The 22,042-nt window shown below is 44.6% G+C and overlaps 1 protein-coding gene across 1 annotated transcript in view; it reads right to left on the bottom strand.

Moving 5' to 3' along the window:
• The window catches only part of LOC144669923 (potassium/sodium hyperpolarization-activated cyclic nucleotide-gated channel 4-like), a 317,118-nt gene that overhangs the window by 166,293 nt on the left and 128,783 nt on the right, over positions 1 to 22,042 (bottom strand). The gene's annotated exons all lie outside the window — the stretch shown is intronic.

The following is a 22,042-nucleotide window of genomic DNA, read 5'->3' as shown; positions in this document are numbered from 1 at the left end:
CTGCCTCTTTGACCAAGCTTTTGGTCACCTGTTCTATCACATGGTGTCAACATTTGCTTGGTAACACTCCTGTGAAGGACATTGGGATGTTTTAAGTGCAAGTTGCAGTTGAAATTATTCGTTTACACTCACAGGAAGGAAACTGTGCAGGCAGGATTCATTGGAAAGACCAGGTTCTCTGGAGGGTGGGAAGTTAGGATTTTAGACATGAGGTGCAGACTGGATGTGGGAGATTTGTGGATCTGAATACTTCACGAGTAAATCAATAGGTTGCAGTTGGCCACTTTTGTTTTAAAATAAAAATAGAAAGAGAGATGTGTTGCTGAAGCTTTTCATGTTGCATTCAACAGGACAAATGCAAGAATGTTAAATTTCAAATAATTACAACAATTTATACTACAGGAAAAAAGTGCGCTTTTTGGTTGGCAATTCAACTCTGATTGGCTGAGGCATTGCCATGGCAAGGGCAACAGGGAACTATAGGCTCCCCAGGTTCCCTGGTAATTCAAAAGAGGTGCAAGGCTTGAGCATATTCCTTCTGTTTGCAGAGAACGGGGCTCTTGTAAGAATATTTACAAACAAAATCATGAAACTACAGGACGATTATACTGCAAGTACCATTCTCTCACCACCTGTATCCCTGAACACTGTAGTCAGGCAACACATCTAGCATATTTTACACATTGGAATTGTATAGACTGGTGGCTGCAAACAATAAGGCCCACAGTGGGATGGGAATGACATCAGCGCTAGACCTCCACTGATCCTTTATTACCAATCCAACCTCCCTTCTCTGCGTCAGAGCACTTTGACTGACTGTGAATTGCGATCTACTCCAAATGATGGGGATTACTGCCAGCACCCTCTAAGGCAGCGCTGTCATCCGACTCAAACTATTCTGGCTCATGAGAAGTGTGTGTGGAAAAGTATTCTTCAGTTCAGCCAGTCATTGCAGGGTACCTTGCTACTGCTGGTTCTCTACTTCTGTCTCCTGTGGTGACCATCACACAGTGGCAGATGCTAGATTAAGCAGTCAGTAGGAGGGAACTCAACAGACTTCCTATCAGCATAAATGGTACGGGCTATTTTCACAATGAGTCAATGGAATGGGGGCTTTACAATATTAAAAATCTGAAAAGTTCAGTTCTGCATTTGCAACTCTAAGTGCTTCAGGGTATAGCAGCAATGGTTTATGTAATGCTCTTCTAGCTCTGTGAAATGGAGGTTTAAAGTGGTCTTGAAGGGGTGCTGTCCTTCCATTGATAGCTTCCTATTCTCATGTTTGCAAATACATAAAACAACATGGATTGTCTCAAAAGGAACCATGGCAACACTTGCACTTGATGCTCAGTGCTTTCCATTCTGGCATCACCATTCCCTGATTTTCCTCTCCAATTTAAATAAACGACAAACAGAAAAGTGGAGAACCTAGGTCAGTGTGACAGTTTTGATGCAGGTGTCAGCCTTAGCTTGGAGGGGAGCAACACTTCTCCCTTAGTCAGCAGGGTGTGAGTTTGAGTCCCAATCCAGAGACTTCAACAGGACCTAGGCTAACATTGCAGTGCAGTGCCAAGCAAGTGCTGCACTGTCAGAGATGCTGTCTTTCAGATAAGTTGCTAAACTGAGCCTTCTTGGGGACTGGAGAAGACCCCATGGCACTATTTTGAAAGAGAGCTCTGGGGGGGGGTGGGGGGGGAATGGTTTCTACCCAATGCTTTGCCTAATATTTATCACTTAATTAACATCACTAAAATAGGTTACCTGGTCATTATCATTTTACTGTTTGTGGGAGATTACTGTGAGCAAATTGGCTGCCTTGTATCCTGAATTACAGCTGTCACTATGCTTCAAAAGTACTTCATTGGCTTCGGAACATTCTGAGGCTGTGAAAGGTGCTATATAAATGCAAGTCTTTTCTTTCTCCTTCTAGAAACATAAGAAGATTTGCCATGCACTTTTCCAGGAGCCACCTGTAAACATCATCCAGAGGGGGAAAGGGCACACTGAACTTGCGAGGTCACACGTTTGGGAATCTGCACCTAATAACGTGGCATATGTTGCATGAACGCTTTGTTAATGAATGCATTTGTATCTCAGAGAACACACTGCAGACACAAACCTGTTAGATTTCACAATAAATCTAAATGGCAAAGACATTTGCAGCACCCTAAATATTTTGGTGTATAGGCCCCAACATGTTGACAAGCAGATATAAAGTGTATGTCAGAATCTAGTGAGAGTCTCCAGCAGCTTAGTTAATATGCAGTTGAGTCATATAATTAAAGTGAGGATAGAACACACTTACATTCACGATTGAGTCCTCAGAACTCCCAAAGTGCTTGACAATCAATAAAGTATTCTTGAAGTGCACTTGCAATTGTTGTGTGGGAAAACACGGCTAGCGTTATGTGCAGAATGAGGATGTACAAGTGACAAACGGCCAATCAGTCTGTCTGTGGACAGGGCAGCTACTCATCTTCAAATCAATCAATAAATCAAATATTCCGGATGCCAACGAAAACTTGCTCCATCTTTCATGTTTATGAAACGGTAAAGAATGGAATGGAAAGTCACATGGGTTTCTTCAGGGGCATGCAACAACAATTTGCATTTATATAGCATTTGTATGCCCGTGAGCTCCTCCACACTCGACTTTCCTACATTTATCACACCCTATGGGCAGAATTTTGCCCTTGTCGGGCGGGCGGGCAGCTGATCGCCGCCCCTGAAATAGGCCCCGTCTCCATTTTGAGTAGGCGGGCCAATTAAGGCCCACCCAGCGGGCCGTCCAATGGGAAGCGCTATGCACTCCCTGTGCGGGGGGCAGGGAGGGATTCCCCAACTGTCAGTGCGCAAGCGTGTGAAAGAGCGCACATCCCCCTGAGGCGAAGAGCTGTCTCAGGGAGAGTGCTGAAAGCTATAGAAACTTAAAAAATAAAAAAATAAAAAAATTATTAACATGTCCCCCTCATAAGACCATAAGACATAGCAGCAGAAATTAGGCCATTCGGCCCATCGAGTCTGCTCCACCATTCAATCATGGCTGATAAGTTTCTCAATCCCATTCTCCCGCCTTCTCCCTGTAACCTTTGATCCCCTTACCAATCAAGAACCTATCTATCTCGGTCTTAAATACACTCAATGACCTGGCCTCCACAGCCTTCTGTGGCAATGAATTCCATAGATTCACCACTCTCTGGCTAAAGAAGTTTCTCCTCATCTCTGTTCTAAAAGGACTTCCCTTTACTCTGAGGCTGTGCCCTTGGGTCCTAGTCTCTCCTACTAATGGAAACATCTTCCCCACGTCCACTCTATCCAGGCCTTTCAGTATTCTGTAAGTTTCAATCAGATCCCCCCTCATCCTTCTAAACTCCATCGAGTATAGACCCAGAGTCCTCAAATGTTCCTCATATGTTAAGCCTTTCATTCCTGGCCTCATTCTCGTGAACCTCCTCTGGACCCTCTCCAGGGCCAGCACATCCTTACTGAGATACGGGGCCCAAAATTGCTCACAATATTCTAAATGTGGTCTGACCAGAGCCTTATAAAGCCTCAGTAGCACATCCCTGCTTTTATATTCTAGTCCTCTCAAAATAAATGCCAACATTGCATTTGCCTTCCTAACTACCGACTCAACCTGCAAGTTAACCTTAAGGGAATCCTGGACGAGGACTCCTAAGTCCCTTTGCACTCCAGATTTCTGAATTCTCTCCCCATTTAAAAAATAGTCCATGCCTCTATTCTTCCTACCAAAATGCATGACCTCACACTTCCCCACGTTGTATTCCATCTGCCACTTCTTTGCCCATTCTCCTAACCTGTCCAAATCCTTCTGCAGCCTCCCCGCCTCCTCAATACTACCTGTCCCTCCACCTATCTTTGTATCATCTGCAAACTTAGCCAGGGTGCCCTCAGTTCCTTCATCTAGATCATTAATGTATAAAGTGAAAAGTTGTGGTCCCAACACTGACCCCTGCGGAACTCCACAAGTCACCGGCCGCCATCCTGAGAAGGACCCCCTTATCCCCACTCTCTGCCTCCTGCCAGACAGCCAATCTTCTATCCATGCTAGTACCTTGCCTCTAACACCATGGGCTCTTATCTTACTGAGCAGCCTCCTGTGCGGCACCTTGTCAAAGGCCTTCTGGAAGTCCAAGTAGATAACATCCATTGGCTCTTCTTTGTCTAACCTACTCGTTACCTCCTCAAAGAATTCTAACATATTTGTCAGGCATGACCTCCCCTTGATGAAACCATGCTGACTTTGCCCGATTTTACCATGCACTTCCAAGTATTCTGAAATCTCATCCTTAATAATGGACTCTAAAATCTTACCAATGACCGAGGTCAGGCCAATCGGCCTGTAATTTCCCGTCTTTTGCCTCACTCCCTTCTTAAACAGGGGGGTTACATTAGCGACTTTCCAGTCCTCTGGGACCCTCCCTGACTCCAATGACTCCTGAAAGATCACCACTAACGCCTCCACTATCTCTTCAGCTATCTCCTTCAGAACTCTGGGGTATAATCCACCTGGTCCAGGTGATTTATCCACCTTCAGACCTTTCAGTTTTCCTAGCACCTTCTCCTTGGTAATGGCCACCATACTCACCTCTGCCCCCTGACTCTCTTGAACTTTGAGGATGTTACTTGTGTCTTCCACCGTGAAGACTGACGCAAAGTACCTATTCAGTTCCTCCGCCATTTCTTTGTTCCCCACTACTACTTCTCCAGCGTCATTTTCCAGCGGCCCAATGTCCACTTTTACCCCTCCCCTACCATTTATATATCTAAAAAAACTCTTGCAATCTTCTTTTATATTACTGGCTAGTTTACCCTCATATTTAATCTTCTCCCTCCTTATTTCTTTTTTAGTTATCCTCTGTTAGTCTTTGTAGGCTTCCCAATCCCCTGGTTTCCCACTGCTCTTCGCTGCATTGTATGCTTTCTCTTTAGCTTTTGTGCTGTCCCTGACTTCCCTTGTCAGCCATGGTTGCCTCATCCTCCCTTTAGTATGCTTCTTCTTCCTAGGGATGAATTTTTGCTGTGTCTCCCAAATTACTCCCAGAAACTCCTGCCATTGCTGTTCCACTGTCTTTCCTGCTAGCTCATCTCCCAGTCAATTCTGGCCAGCTCCTCCCTCATGCCTCTGTAGTTGCCTTTATTCAACTGTAATACCGTTACATCTGATTCCAGCTTTTTCCTCTCAAATTGCCGGGTAAATTCTATCGTATTATGGTCACTTCCTCCTAAGGGTTCCTTCACCTTAAGCTCCCTTATCAAATCTGCCTCATTACACATCACTAAATCTGGAATTGCCTGTTCCCTAGTGGGCTCCACCACAAGCTGCTCCAAAAAGCCATCTCATAGACATTCCACAAATTCCTTTTCTTGGGATCCACTACCAACCTGATTTTCCCAGTCTACCTGCTTGTTGAAATCCCCCATGATCACTGTAACCTTGCCTTTCTTACACACCTTTTCTATCTCCTGGTGTATCTTGTGCCCCACATCCTGACTACTGTTCGGAGGCCTGTACATAACTCCCATTATGGTTTATTTACCTTTGCGATTCCTCAACTCTACCCACGCAGCTTCTACATCATCTAACCCTACATCAATTCTTGCTATCGATTAAATTTCATTTCTTACTGACAAAGCAACCTCACCCCCTCTGCCAACCTGCCTATCTTTTCGATAGGATGTATATCCTTGGATATTTAGCTCCCACTCCTGATCCCATTGCAGCCATGTCTCCGTAATGCCCACCACATCATACCTGCCAATTTCAATCTGCGCCACAAGCTCATTTACCTTATTTCGTATACTGTGTGCATTCAGATACAACACCTTCAATCCTGTATTTCCCGTCCCCTTTCTCATTGTCGTCCCTTTATCTGATGTGCTTGAAGTTAGATTCCTAGCCCTTTCCAAACACTCTGTCCTATTTTGTGTTCTGGAGCCTTTAATAGCCTCTCCTGGGCTCTCCTTTCTTTTCAGTTTTTTCATAACTTTCTATGAAGTTGAATCCACCCCCCACACGCTAACCTGCTGCTTTGTTTCCATTAGCCATACTTCTTGGAGTTTTACCCTTCCCTCCCCCCCCAATGTCACACGAGATGGGACATGTTAATAAATATCACATAAAGTTTATTAAAGTTTTTTAAAACAGACATGAAACCTCATCCCGCCAGTGGATGAAGTTTCATGAATAATCAGAAGCCCGCTGGGGCTCCTGGCCTGTCCGCCAGCCTTAAGGTTGGACGGGCAGGGCCTTTAACTGATTTAACTACCTTGTCAATGGCCTCAATTGGCCATTGACAGGACGGCGGGCGGACAGCTGATTTTGCTGTGCCCCCACCTTCCTGAATATTTAAATTGGGCGGGTTGACATCGGGGGTTCCTCCCAGCATCATCCCGTGTCATTTTCACATCGGCGAGTGGGCCCGGCCCCCAACTCGCCAACGGAATAATTCTGGCCTATAGCTCCAGGCTCAGGAGCAGGAAAATCTGCCCCCAAACATCGGTTAATTTTTTATTTCAATCGGTCCAGTGATGTGGGTTTCGATGGTAAGGCCACAATTATTACCCTAATTGCCCTTGAATAATTGGTGGCAAGCTGCCAAACTGAATCACTGCAAGTGTAGCAGTTTGGATCAACTGAGTGGCTTTGCTTGGCCTTTTCAGAGGTCACTTAAAAGTCAATCACGTTGCTGTGGGTCTGGAATCACATGTAAGCCAGGCAGGTAAGGCCGGCAGATTCCTTCCCTAAAGGGTGTTAGTCAGCCAAAGGGGGTTTTTATGACAATAGAGTCGTTTCATGTTTACTATTGCTAATAGCTTTTTTGTTAGATTTCATACTTAAATTTAACAGTCATAGAATCACACAGTGCAGAAGAGGCCCTTCGGCCCATCGAGTCTGCACCGACACGTGAGAAACACCTGACCTACCTACCTAATCCCATTTACCAGCACTCGACCAATAGCCTTGAATGTTATGACATGCCAAGTGCTCATCCAGGTACTTTTTAAAGGATGTGAGGCAACCCGCCTCCACCACCCTCCCAGGCAGCGCATTCCAGACCGTCACCACCCTCTGGGTAAAAAAGTTTTTCCTCACATCCCCCCTAAACCTCCTGCCCCTCACCTTGAACTTGTGTCCCCTCCTGACTGACCCTTCAAATAAGGGGAACAGCTGCTCCCTGCTTTCACCAGCCAGAGTTTTCTCATATCCCCTCTTTGCTCTCCTAATTCCTTTCTTAAGCTCCACCCTGCACTTTCTGTACTCCACTAATGCCTCTGCTGATTTGTTCCCCTTGTACCTGCTAAAAGCCTCTCTTTTCCTTCTCATCATACCCTGAATATCTCTGGTCTTCTATGGTTCTCTGGGCTTGTTACTCCTTCCTATCACCCTAGAGGGAACATGTTGAGTCTGTACCCTCCCCATTTCCTTTTTGAACACCCCCCACTGTTCCTCTGTAGATTTCCCCACAAGTAACTGTTCCCAGTCTATCTTGGCCAGATCCTGCCTCATTTTCCTAAAATCCGCTCTCCCCCAATCCAAAACAATTTTTTGCAACTTGTCTATTTCTTTGTCCATAACAAGCTTAAACTGTACCATGTTGTGGTCGCTATCGCTAAAATGCTCCCCCACCACCACCTCAGCCACCTGTCCGGCTTCATTCCCCAGAATTAGGTCCAGCAACGCACCGTCCCTTGTTGGACCCTCTACATATTGACCTAAACAGTTCTCCTGTCCACATTTCAAGAAATCCACTCCATTCAAGCCGTTAACACTATGTCTATCCCAATTAATGTTGGGAAAGTTGAAATCACCAAATATAATTACCCTATTGATATTGTTTTACACACATCCACAAATTGTGCACATATTTGCTCCTCAATTTCCCGCTGACTATCTGGGGGTCTATAATAAACACCCAATAATGTGGCTGCCCCTTTTTTATTCCTAAGCTCTACTTACAAAGCTTCATTCGATGCCCCCTCCAAACTGACTCCTTAACTAATAATGCAATGCCTCCTCCTCTTTTACCCCCTCCCCTGTCTACTACCCGCCCCATTTAAATATTCAGGGAGGCGGGGGCACAGCTGATTGCGCTGTCCGCCCGCCAACCTGTCAATGGACAAGTGAGGCCATTGACAGGATAATTAAGCCAATTATAGGCCCTGCCCGTCCAACCTTAAGGCTGGTGGGCAGGACAGGAGCCCCAGGGGGCTTCTGAAAAAGCATCAAACCTCATCCACTGGCGGGATGAGGCTTCATGTCTGTTTTAAAAAACTTTAATAAACTTTATGTGATATTTATTAACATGTCCCATCCCGTGTGACATTGTCACAAGAGGGGGACATGTTAATAATTTGTTTATTTTTCTATTTTTGAAGTTTATAAAACTTTCAGCGCTCTCCCTGAGACACCACTTAGTCTCAGGGAGCAGAGTGCGCTCTGACAGTTGGCGAATCCCTCCCCCCTCGCACTTCCCGTCGGGTGGCCCGCTGGACGGGCCTTAATTGGCCCACCCAGTTAAAATGGCGGCGGGGCCCATTTCAATCGCCACCGAGCCGGTGGGGCCCACCCGTCCATCAAGGGGAAAATTCTGCCCCATGTCTCTGTAATGGTGATTAGATCGAAATTACTTCCCTCTCTTTGTGCCACTAGATCATCCATCTTATCGCAGACGCTTTGTGGATGCAAATAAAGAACCTTTAATTTCATTTTTTAAACTTTCATTCTGTGTAACTACCTTATTCGCTGATGTACAAGTTTTTATGAAGCTCTCTATCCCTTCCTGTCTTTACCCACATTGTGATATTTTTCTAATGCCTCAACCTTTCTTTTTAGATTTTGAAACCCCCCTTCACCTGAATCCTACCCCACCCCTCACCAAACCCCCCCACGGTTAGTTTAAAGTCCTGTCCACAGCCCTAGTTTTACCATTGGCCAGGGCACTGGTTCCAGCCCTGCTCAAGTGAAACCCATCCCAACAGAATAGCTCATGAGTCATGAATACTGATGTCAGTGCCAGTGAGTGTCAGAGTTTACCTGACTTGCAGTAATCTGTTCACTGGATATATAACTGATATAATTGCTAACAAACCTTTCTTGCAATGTCAATACGGTTGCCAACTGTGATTAAATGTATCCCTGGAGGTTTCATCACATGACTTGCCTCCACGCTCCAGCCATTATTTGGCCAACACGTCCATCCTTGTTACAATATTTTTGTCCCTGGCAAAGAGAAATGTTAAAAGAAAATAACAAAAAAAAAACATCCTTTTTTAATGTCCCGATGATGTTTATCCAGGGTTGCACACAGCAGCATCCGGGAGATTGATCTTCAATCCCTCGAGACTCCAGGACAATCCTGGAGAGTTGGCAACCCTAAATGTTAATTGTTTCCAAGTTGGCCAGAGGTTTGATGGTAAATTTACCATGACCTGCACCACCACTTGGCCCCTCACTGGAAAGTCAAGGAAGCAGGAACTTTGTTTTCCATTCATTGATTTTGAAAGGCACATATTTTCCATTCCACATTGACTGTGTGTGATGCCCTGTCATGGTTTTAAAAATTTATTCTGAACAGCCCAAAGTGAATTAAATCATAATAAGTAGTCCACAAACAGTGAAGAAATCCATTCAGCCCATCATATCTCTGCCAAATCTTTGAAAGCTATGCAGTCCCAAAGTACAAATATGTAAAATAAAAGCAAAACACTGCGGATGCTGGAAATCTGCAATAAAACAGAAAATGCTGGAAAAACTCAGAGATCGGAGAGAGATACAGAGTTAACGTTTCGAGTCCGTATGACTCTTCTTCAGAGCAGCAGTAACAAATATATAAGCTTATATACAATGAGAAAGTCCATAATGGCTTAGTTAGTCTCCATAAGAACAGCTTTTAATTGAGTATAAAGGTATTTATAAGGTTTAATGAACAAAGTTCTGCTTTGTTGGATGGTAAATTTACCCTGTTCTATCTTTGTGCAAACCTGTTTACAATGTTGTACCTCCAACAACAAAAACTTGCATTTGAGTAGCCTCTATAATGTAGTAAAATGTCCCAAGGTGCTTCAGAGAGCAGAATCAGATAAAATTGATCACCGAAGCACATAAGAAGGTAGTTGGACAGGTGACCAAACGATTTGGTCAAAGAGGTAGATTTTAAGAAACATCTTGAAGGAGGCTACTGTGAGGATACATTATATTTGCTATCTCACCCTAATGAATTATGTACAAGAATCTGCATTTATATAACACCTGTCACAGCTTTAAGATGTCCTAAAGCACTTTACAGCCACTGAAGGGACTTTGAAACATAATCATGTTGTGAGTAAACCACCTAGCCTAACTTCTCCTGAGGCTCCCCATGCCCTAGCCCTGAACTTGCATCTTTCTGTAGTTTCTCTTGTATCTCTCATTATGTCTTCTAGCGCTCATCTTGCCTATGAGACCTACCTTCTGCTCCCTCAAACCCACAATTTTCAGACTCAACTGCATGTGTGTTACCACTGAGCTACTGATCATAAAAACAAGGAGTATCTCAGTGTTGTATGCCAACTCCGGTTAGACTTATTCCTGGAGGTATTACCACATGACCACCTGTCCCCATTTTCCTACTCAGTCACAGTCTCATTTCCAATGGTTCTATAAGTAACAAACAAAAGTGTTCAACGAAAATGAAAAAATATTCTCCATCTTTTACTTTATGCCCGTATGATTTTTCTCCAGGGTCACTCGCGGCAGTGTTTAAGGAATTAAACTTCAATTCCTGGAGACTCGCGGGCAAACCTGGAGCGTTGACAACCCTAAGGCGAGCTGGCTTTGGTAGGGAATTCCAGAGTTTTGGGCCCAGGCAGCTGAAGGTACAGCCACCTACTGTGGAGCAAAGGAACTGGGGATGTACAGGGGGCCAGCATTGGAGGAGTGCAGAGATCTCAAAGAATTGTAGGAGGAGATAACAGAAGAGTGAGGCGGTGAGGATACGGTGAGACGGTGGCATAATGGTAATGTTACTGGGCTAGTAATCCAGAGGCCCAGGCTAATGCCCTGAGGACATGGGTTCAAATTCTGTCATAGCAACTGGTGAAATTTGAATTCAATTAATAAATCTGCAATGTAAAGTTAGTTTCAATAATGGTGACCATGACAACTATCACTGATTGTTGTAAAAAAAGCCCATAAGGTTCACTGATGCCCTTCAGGTGAGGAAACCTGATTTCTTACCCTCAATGTGGTTAAGTCTTAACTGCCTTCTTCAATGGCCTAGCAAGCCACTCAGTTCAAGGTTAATTAGAGATGGGCAATAAATACTGGCCTTGCCAGCAACACGCACATCACATGAAAGAATAAAAAGAATAGAGATAGGCAGAGACAAAGCCATGGAGAAATTTGAACAGGAGGATGAGAATGTAAAAATGGGGGTGTTGCTGGACCATGAGCCAATGCAGGCCAACAGCACAGGTGAACAGAACTTGGCACAAGGGGGAATACGGGCAGCAGAATTTTAAATGAACTCATGCGATCACGTAGGGTCATGGGAGGGCATTCAGGAGAGCAAAGAGTGAAACCTAAGGTGCTTGTTCTCATCCAAGACCAGCACTGGGAATTTCTACAGGGTTTATCCTGCAACCTTGGCACCTTCACATTGACGGAAATACAGTTTATTTCTGAAGTTAGCCAATTTGAGTGGCAGAAGCCTCAAAAGAAATTCCCAGCACGGATTTTGACTGAACTTTCGTATTGTTTCAAGCTCATTTGAACTCCTTAAATCACAAAACCAACACCTTCTGTCGAAACAGAACACGTAGTTTCCCAGACACATCTGCCAATACTTCATAGAATTAAACACTAGATAACACATAAAATGGCAACTGTCCAGGAAGAAATGAACACTGCACAGATCTCTGTTGGACAAACAAGATCTTCACTATTGAACAAAGCCATTCTGTTCATTTCAGAAGGACAATGACATGAATCAACTGAAACAGAAACAGCCATTTTGTTCTTTGAATAAAAGGCATAAGGTGAGCTATTTTAAATAAATAAGCCTTTGTTAACGAGCTTCTCAAAATATTACCCAAAGCCTCACCTATGTTTTCTGTCTTTTGTTTAATGATTCTACATGTGTAGTGTTTCAAGGTTTGACTTTTAATAATTTTATTTGTTTTCTTTTATGAGTCGAAATTTCACATGCAGTCAGGAGTTGACAGGATAGAGCTCTGTGGGGTGGGGAGTACTGCTCATCCATAGGGATCTATCACTCACCCCTACCTACAGCACACTGGAATTCTTTAATAAGGGGAACTTACATTTACATAGAACCTTTCACAATCCCAGGCTATCCCAAGGCGCTTTACAGCCAATTAAGTACTTTTGAAGGGTAGTCACTGTTGTAATGTAGAAAACAACATTAAGAGAAGATGATTAAGTACTCCCCAGTGTATATAGTAACAGTTGGATTTGATAACTTGACATCTGAAGTTTCTAAAAAAGATGGGGAAATTGGGCCTGCAACTTTCCAGAAGCTTCTCTCTCGCTCCTCACGCATAGCTTAGTTGGAAGTGCAGCAGAAACCCTGGTCTCATGGCCAAATGGGATTTCCGCCATGCTTCTGGTGAAGTGACAGTGGTGGAGTGGGAATGGTGGAGTGGAGTCGGAAGTAGGTTCTGGGCTGGAAACACAGTTATTTGGACAGATAATGTGCAAGTAGATTGGCTAGAGTGGGCTCCATGGGCCAAGTGACCTTTTCCCAGTCTTACTTTCTTTTCTTCAAAGCCGCCCACTGTTACATGTTCCAGGAATACTGCAAAGTACTTCATTGGTTGTAAAGCCTTTTTGAGATGTCCTGTAGTCCTAGGAGGCACTATATAAATGCAATTTCTCTCTTCACATCAGGCATTGCAATCTAACTAATTTGACCAGCAGAGAAGGATAATTGTCCAGCCTGGCAGTGTGGTGGAGACAGCTTCAATCGAGGCATTCAAAAGAAAATTATTTGAAAAGAAACAATGTGCAGCGTTACAGGGAGAAGGCAGGAGAATGGCGCTAGGTGAATTGCTCATTCAAAGAGCCAGTGGAGACATGATGGGCCGAAAGGCCTCCTTCTACACTGGATCAATTCTGTGATTCTATGATAATATTGGTGAGCATCACAAATGTGTTCTGCACTGCCAGTGATCTCCCGACTATCTCATCCTGTGGAGAAACCTAGGAGTCCCAAGGTGAGTTTGAATAATTCCACTGAGACTGCAAGTGAGTGAGTCGACCAGCAAAGAGATGCTAACGTTGTGACTCAACAAGATAAGTTGCAAGCGTTAGGTGATTTTAACCCAACACCCCAACCCACTGTTATGGCCTCAAGAACCCACCCCTTCACATCTTCCAACCTCTCCCATGTTCTCATGGTCACCAGCATTACCCCCACACCACCCCCAGTCCCAAGGTTGAAGTGTCCCTTATTTTATTTAGTAGGAGTTGGTCACCCTTGCACCCAGCCACAAGTAATAGGGAGACAATTAAGGGGAGTTAAGAGTTATTGCTAGAGGCTGACTGGAATTTTCCACCCTCTGGCCACTAATTGGCAACTTTGGGGAAATTCACTCCCCGAGGGCTGTTCCCCACACAATGCAGGGTTTTGACCCCCATTTGACTCGGACTTCAAGGCTCCAACCCAGTGGGAAAAATCCTGCCCGCTGGATCTGTTCTAAGCTCCATTTGCTTCTGTAAATAAGACTACAAAGTCCTATGAATAAGTTCACCTCAAATTAACCCAGGAGTGAATTGAACCATTATACATTGGACAGAGGAATTACGATTGTAGCGGTGTCTGGGTTGGGGGGGGGGGTGGTCAGAAGTAGTAGGGATAAGTAAGACTAGGCCCCAGTGGGTACACTGGTTGGCAAAGTCAACAAGAGAAGGGGATGAGGCAGTTGGGTTTGGCACCTGTAAGGAAATGGCAATGAGTGCCATGATAAGCCCTTGGGAGGACACTACAAGGAAATTCTAAAGTATTAGCACGTGAAATAGTCAAGAAACAAGAATTCAAAGCTTTTTGAGATCTGATACCCCCTCCTTACCTACCTAACCCCCCAACTCCTCTCAGCAGTTGTCTTTGCATATGTGAGTAAAGTGTTGAGCATTGAGTAAATTGTTCCTTGCACAGATGTAAAGAGTTTTGCAAACGTGTTGATTTATTTAAACCTTTTTTTGGCTTCCTGCCAATTGCATTTTTCACTATACCATTCAGTACATGGGTGCTGCCTAAAGCAGAGGTCATAAATTTTCTATAAAGCCAGTACTCTGTCAAATCCTTTATGGTATTAATTATCATTTTCCACTTTAATATTTATCATTTGTATGCAAACCGCCTTTGGATGTGCAGCCTCTGCACATATTACATATTTTCCCTCGCAGTTACATCTTAATTTGACAAGTGGGCAAGAAGTCTCTAAATACAATAAATTGATGAATTTATGCTCTGACATGATGGATTATTTTCATTGATGTTTTGAAACATTAAATAGTAGTCTCTCACTTCATCCGGTACTAAAATAGTACAATGGTTTAAGTGGACCTCATTTGGCGTTGCTCATTGTAAACTGTGGACTGTTTTCTAGCCAAAGGTCATGTACAATGTATTATCCAACATCTAGACAGAAACCGTGCATTATCTCGCCGGTTCCTTTAGAAGTTTGGAACTCTCTTCCATAAGCACAATTTGTTGGGAGGTCAATTTTGAATTTTCCAGCTGGGATTGATAGATTTTTGTTAACCAAATGTATTAAGGGATATGGGGTGAAGGCAGGCAGATGGGAACTAGGTGACCCTAGATCACCCATGAGCTTGTTGAACGTGTAACAGGCTCAAAGGGCTAAATGACCTACTCGTGCCCCTTTAATGGCATTGATTATTCTCACAGGCGAATTGCTCTTAGGCATATCCTGAGGTTAGTCGAAGAGTTTTGTTTTGTTGTGAGAGAAGTTTCTATGAGGGACAGAAAAATCAGCACAAGGATTGTCATTACGTGACCTTCACATAAAAATTCCACTCTGCGACCTTAGTCACAAACAAGTTTGCGTGAAATTCTTTTGTATACCATTTTATTGATGTCAGTGCACTTTCAGCAATGGCTCCTGTTTTTCACCCCTGTACCGTGACCGTTACAATTGTTGAAGGATCTATTGTTGGCCTTCTCCTCTTTCTCATCTGCCTGCTGCCCCTTGGTGAAATCATCTCTATGCACAGGATCAGCTTGCACACGCACGCTGACGACAACTGGCTCTGGCTCAGCCCCCTCTCTGCTGACCTCGCAATTGCCTTTGTGCTATCAGAGATGAGTCACCACTTTCTTCAGCCGTGGACTGGGCAGGTGGCAGCGATTGTTTGTGACGGCTCATGAAAACTATACTCCATTAGGCCTTCCTCAGCCGCACGCTCAGACAGAAGCAGGTCAGATAAAATGCTGACACTTGTATAAACAGGACTGAGCCTTAAACCCTATATCTAGCCAACCGAAACGGCTTGTTTTCCCCATTGTCTCACTCCACCCCTCTCTCAGCTCTCCACAGACCTTTATTCACACTTTTAAAAAATTCATTCTGGGAATAGGGCAAAGACTGGCATTTATTGCTAATTTCTTGCTGCCCTTCAGAAGGTAAAGATGTTGTTTTCTTCTTGAACCACTGGAGCCCTTGTGGTGTAGGAACTTCTACAATGTCGCTTGATAGAGAATTAAAGGATTTTGATCCAGCAATGATGAAGGAATGTCGATATATGTTACAATTCAGAGAACCAGACAGTGGAGGTTGTGACCAACGCCTAGTCCTTTATACACTTAAAAGCTTTTATTTACAGAGAAACACATTACATGTTGTGCACCTCCAAAGCAACAACCACAGTTTCAGCCCATATATGAGCATAAGGCTGGTCAGGATAGATACTGGAAGGATGTTTCCTCTCATGAGGGAATCTAGATCTAGAGAATACAGTTTAAAGATAAGGGGTCTCCCATTTAAGACAGTGGGGAGGAAGAATTTCTTCTCTCGGAGGGTCGTTTGTCTTTGGAATTCTCTTCCACAGAGAGCAGTGGAGGCTGGAGGTCATCAAATATATTCCAGTCTGAATTAGACAGATTTTTGACTGACAAGGGGGTCAAGGGTTATGGGGAACAGAGAAGAAAGTGCTGTTAGGGCCACAACCAGATCAGCCATCATCCTACCGAATGGCCTACCCTGCTCCTATTTCTTATGATCTTAGGTGGTTCCTGTGCCCATAACCTGAATACAATTAAACACCCGATTAATACAGTCAACAATATATGTCCAAGACAGGATGGTATGTGAGTTTTAGGAGACCTTCCCATGTAGTTGATGCCCTTGTCCATCTGGGATTTATTTATTTATTTATTAATTGCCAGCATACCCCAACTCTATAAGCCACAACTTGCCTAATTAAGTCGCTCCTGCCCATATTTTGTCCCTCACCCATCATAATTCTCCTCATTATCTTACATTGGCTCCCTTGCACATTAGGATTGACATCTTTCTCCTTGCCTTTAAACCTCTTTGTGACTGACTTTAAGCCCTTGGACATCACAAAGATATGGGGCAGGATTTTACACGCCAGTGAGCGGAATTCCCGACGTCTCCGCGCTCCATTTAAATTTTCAGGAAGGCGGGGGCGCAGCAAAATCAGCTGTGTGCCCTCCGACCTGTCAATGGCCTCAATAGGGTCAATTATGTAATTAAAGGACCTGCTTGTCCAACCTTAAAGTTGTCGGGGAGGGCAGGAGCCCGGGCGCGAACTAGAAAAAGCATCAAACCTCATCCACGGGCAGGATGAGGTTTCATGTAGCTTTTAAAAATGTTTAATAAAGTTTTTGGGAAAATTATGGCCATGTCCCAACTCATGTGACATTGTCACATGAGGAGACATGTTAGGGAAATTTTACATGTCTATTTTTAGGTTTTTAACATTTTGAGCCGATCTCCCTGAGGCAGCACTTAGCCTCAGGGAGATGAGTCGCTCTGTCGTGCGCATGCGCAAAAGAGCGCACTCTTGATATTGGGATTGCCCCCACCCGCACAGGGAGCGCACAGCGCTTCTGTGCAGACATCACGCTGGGCGGGCCTTAATTGGCCCGCCCACATAAAATGGCACCATGCCCCGATCAGGGGCCCCGATTGGATGCGCGCCTGTGCGCACCCACCCATCAACTTCCCCCCCAACGGGGGGAAAATTCAGCCCATGGAAAATGATTTAAAACAGATAAATGTGACACCAAAAGCAGTTAAAAGAATATGTTGTTAATTCTTAATTGCCACAATGAAACAGGACATGATTAGGTTTTAACCTTCTTTCCCTAAATTAGTAATACCCTGTCAAGAATGCTTCAGCTGCACTGTACATGTTATTAAACCGCTTTCTGCATTTATATAGTGCCTTTCAATTCTTCAGGAACACCCCAAAGTGCTTCACAGCCAATGAAGTGCTTTTTGAAGTGTAATTACTGTTGTAATGTGGGAAAGCCGGCTGCCAAATTGTGCACAGCAAGCTCCCACAAAGAGCAATGTGATGATGACCAGGTAATCTGTTTTTAGTGAAGTTGATTGAAGGATGGATTTTGGCCAGGACAACAGAGAGAACTTCCGCTGTTATTCTTCAGAATAGTGCCATGGAATCTGTGCGGGAAGGTGGGGACTCAGCTTAATGTCCCACCTGAAAGACAGCACCTCTGGCAGTGCGGCACTCCCTCAATACTGCACAGGAGCAGCAGCCTAGAATTTGTGCTCAAGTCAACGGGCTTAAAACCATAACTTTCTGGCTCAGGTAAACTGCGTTTGGTGATGTTAGTGAATAAATAATACATGCGGCAAACAAAAGTCAAGTCCACTATCTGGGAGAAAATAAAAACCTGCACCAAGGCAGAGCTTTCCGAGAGTGTTCTGTTCAACGTCCAGAAGGTGTTACTGGAGCACTTAGACTTTGTATTCTTAGAAACTCTAATGCCTTGAGGATGTACATTATGTATAGATAAGGGTGAAGGCATGTAGGATTGATCGAGTGCTAAGAGCACTGGCCAGTTCATCCACTGAAGGTGCTTAGTGTAAAATGGCAGACTGTCAGTGGCCATTATCTCATCCACTTTGTGCCTGCTCTTATCGGGATTCTGGCAGGAAGACTAGTGAAAACATATAAAGGCTGCCAGAGCCGAGGAGTGAATAACAAGGTCACTATCAGGCAGTCTGGCTAATGTCACAATGCCTGCACAGCTAATGGACATTAGTGTGAATGGGATAAGTTGGAGAGCTTTCGAGGAAGTTCAGTTCCTGGAAGGCCCTAATCAGGACCTCCATTTAAACATTGTCATGCAGGCTCATGCAGACTGTTCATGCTGTAAAGACACTCACTGTGAAATTTAGCCCATTAGCACCCATAGTTTGGGACGCTACAGGCGCCATTTTGGAATCACTTCCACCATGAATCATGCAAGACACCACAGCAGGAAATATGCAATTGGCTAACATCTATCGGACGTACGCAGACCAGGCAGGCTGCACACTGATTTGGCATCACTGCGGCCATTTTTGAGTCCAACGCTCTTCCTCTGTTAATCTCACACAGTTGAACACAGAAAGCCCTCCCCGCAATACCCTCACCACTCTTCCCAACCTCCCCTCGCTTCATGGGAGTCCCAGGATTGTAATCAACCAAAATGGAGAAGGCTAATTTGGGAAGGCACTAAACACATCGAGAGGCTTCATTGGGAACGTGCAGAGGCAAAGTAAAGGTATTGGAAGGAGTGCCAATACCTCCAAACATCCCACATGCCTAACCCGGCAAGGACAAGTTAGATTTATTCTGGGTGTTAGTGAGATTCTACAAGTGTTTGGAGCTTTCCATAGCTGTTTCAACTTGTAAATGTTTACAGGGAGTGGTGTGACAGGTGCTGGAGGGCTTCTCCTGACTTTGAGGTCTTCAAGTCTTCTGCTCAAACTAGCTGCTCCCAGACATGGGTATATGTTAGGCCTTGCACAGCATGCCTGAAAGAGCAAGCAGAGGTCACACAGAACAGGACAAACTGTTAGAAGAGGGAGGAGAAGGAGGGAGGGGGAAGGGCACTCAGCAGAGGCCAAATTTGTTCAGGGTGTACAGGGAACACCTAAACCTCAGTGAGGAATACTGTGTCTGGTATCTGCACTTCAGTAAGGACATGTTCACTGAAACCTGCCACCTGCTGCAGCCACAACTGCAAACTCAGAGCAGGGCAAGGACGGCATTGTCAGTGGCTGTGAAGGTGAACATTGCAAATGAACTTCTATACATCTAGCTCCTTCCAGGCTAGAGATGGAGATTTCACAACATTTCAGTTTGCCATCCAATGTTACAGAAGGGAGGCTACCGAGGCCGACTACATTTCATTGTCTCTTGCCAGCTGCCAGCTGACTTTCTGGCAGGTTTCCCAATGCACCAAGCATTTCAGTGTTCATGCTTATCAACCTTTTTCAGTAGCCTGCCCCATCAAAGTCCTCATTTGAGTCCTCTGGAGCAGAAGGTGTGCGATGTCACCCTCCAGCGAGTTGGCACTTGATCTTTCCTTGCCTTCTATTCTGGCTACAGTCCACTGGCATCTGATATCTCACCCTCCTCGATGCTATTCTCGAAATTACACGTTGTCAATATCTGGCTGAGCTTGTGAAATTGAGTGACGGGATCTCTTCATCATCACTGTCTATTTGCTATTTCCCTACTGCCTGAACAGGCTGCACTTCTTAGTTAGGTTTCTGCTGAGGGGAGGCAAGGAGTGAGGGGGAAGTAAGTGACCCATGCTTATACTATCTGAAACTCGTATGTCAGAAGGGATTGTAGTATCAGGTGGAAGTGGACTAGGAGAAGGATTAGGTACAAGGATACCATCAATTGATTCAGCCCCAGTGTTAGCCACAGGCTCAACAACTGCCATTCAAATAATGACCAGCACTGCCTCCTCCATCAGGGTTAGGACACGCACATGTGCCGGGGCTCCTCTGGCCAGCTCCTGCTGCCTCTGGTTGCATGGTACCTTGTCCTACAAAAGAAATATGTGTGTCAATGAATGTGGCACAATGTGTTCGGTTGATGTATCTGTCTTGGTTAAATAGTGGGTAGTGTGTAAAATTTGTGAGATTTGGGCTTGAGGTTTACAGCGGTGCTAAGTATATGAGCACGCAGTGGAGTATATCAATGTCGGGTTTGAGTCCTGATTGAAGGGTTGCTGGTAAATGAATAATGGAGGTTAAGAGAATTAAGTAGTGTGTTAGGCCAGTGGTATCCTGGCAGAATTTTTAAAAAATCTTTCACAGGATGAGGGCATCGCTGGCTAGGCCAGCATTGTTGTCCATCTTTAATTACCCTGGAGAAGGTGGTGGTGAGCCGCACTGTTCAGTCTATGAGGTGTAGGCACACCCACAGTGCTGTTAGAGAGGGAGATCCAGGTTTTGACCCAGCAACAGACATGGAACAGCAATATAGTTCCAATTCAGGCATATACGTGATTTGGAGGGGAACTTGTAGGTGGTGGTGTTCCCAGACATCTGCTGCCCTTGTCCTTCCAGGTGGTAGAGGTTGTGGGTTTGGAAGGTGCTGCTGAAGGAGCCTTGGTGAGTTGCTGCAGCGCATATTTAAGATGGTACAAACAGCTGTCCTGTGCACTGGTGGTGGAGGAAGTGAATATTTAATAAATATGAAATTTGAAGATGAATTCACTGACCTTAACAACTCATATGAGTTCATTGAACTTCTTATGGCACTGCAAATCCAGATGCACAGGGTTTGACTCTTGGCATCATCCTCCATGTTCTGATTGCCTTTTGTCTACGTACTTGGAAGGCCAACTGATCCTTTGCAAATACAGGACATCTCTCCTACTTTCCACCTCCTCCACCCAGGCCTCCAGCGTCTACAAACCTTGTAACCTGCTCTCTCCCATCCTGTGCCATTCCTCACTGAATCGTAGGTCAGACTGACAACCTGAACGACCGACAGCGCCTGTTCTAGCCACAAAGCACCTTCCCTTTAAGGGATGAAGATTACCTTTAAGCGCTGTCGGCTAGCTTTGAGTGGAACCAGCAGGTATCACTTTTGCGGCCCCCTGCTGATGCACACTGCCAATCAAGAACACAGTTCTCACTGACTGCAGCAGGAATCATTATAATGAGCATGCAGCACGGAGTTTCTGTGCCGCCTGAATAGCAATCATCAGGTGTGGCTTAATCATCTAGTACCATCCCATTACTTGTTTTTGGGGGATATCTAATTTAGTTCCAATTACATTTTCCTGTGCAAAAAAAACCCACTGCAGATCAGTTTTCCCTTTTGTACCCTAACATTTCATAAAAACTTCAAAAAAATTAAACTGATCACCATTCTTATAAAATGCAGTTCTGAGAGCATTATCTTCAGTTTTGGAGATTTTAGCAAAGGCAATGGGATAAACAGAGATCCATTCAGGTCTTGCCCAGTGTGAGGATAACTCACTGTGTTAATGTCAGCTAGAAACGACTATCAGTGACACAAGTAGAAGAAAGATTAACATGTTTATACCGTATGTCTCTAATAAACTAATTGCACACAGATTCACAGAATGGTTACAGCACTGGAGGGGGCCATTCTGCTGGTCATGTCTGCACTCACTGTCAGAATGAGAATTCACTTAGTGTCACTCCCCCCATCTTCTCCCCGTAACCCTGCACATTCTTCCTTTGCAGGTGATAATCCAATTCCATCTCGAACACTTCAATTGAACCTGCCTCCTCCCCACTCTCAGGCAGCGCATTCCAGATCTTAACCACTCGCTGCGTGAGAAAGTTTCTCCTCATGTCTCCATTGCTTCTTTTGCCAATTACCTTAAATCTGTGCCCCTCTCATTCTCGATCTTTCTACCAGTGGGAACAATTTTTTCCTATCTACTCTGTTCAGAACCCTCGTGATTTTGAATGTCTCTATCATGTCTCCTCTCATTCTTCTCTTCTCCAAGGCAAACAGTCCCAA

The sequence above is a fragment of the Cetorhinus maximus genome, chromosome 30, assembly GCF_964194155.1.
Source record: "Cetorhinus maximus chromosome 30, sCetMax3.hap1.1, whole genome shotgun sequence".
Taxonomy (NCBI): Eukaryota; Metazoa; Chordata; class Chondrichthyes; order Lamniformes; family Cetorhinidae; genus Cetorhinus; species Cetorhinus maximus.
This window is presented reverse-complemented; position numbering and strand designations above follow the sequence as displayed.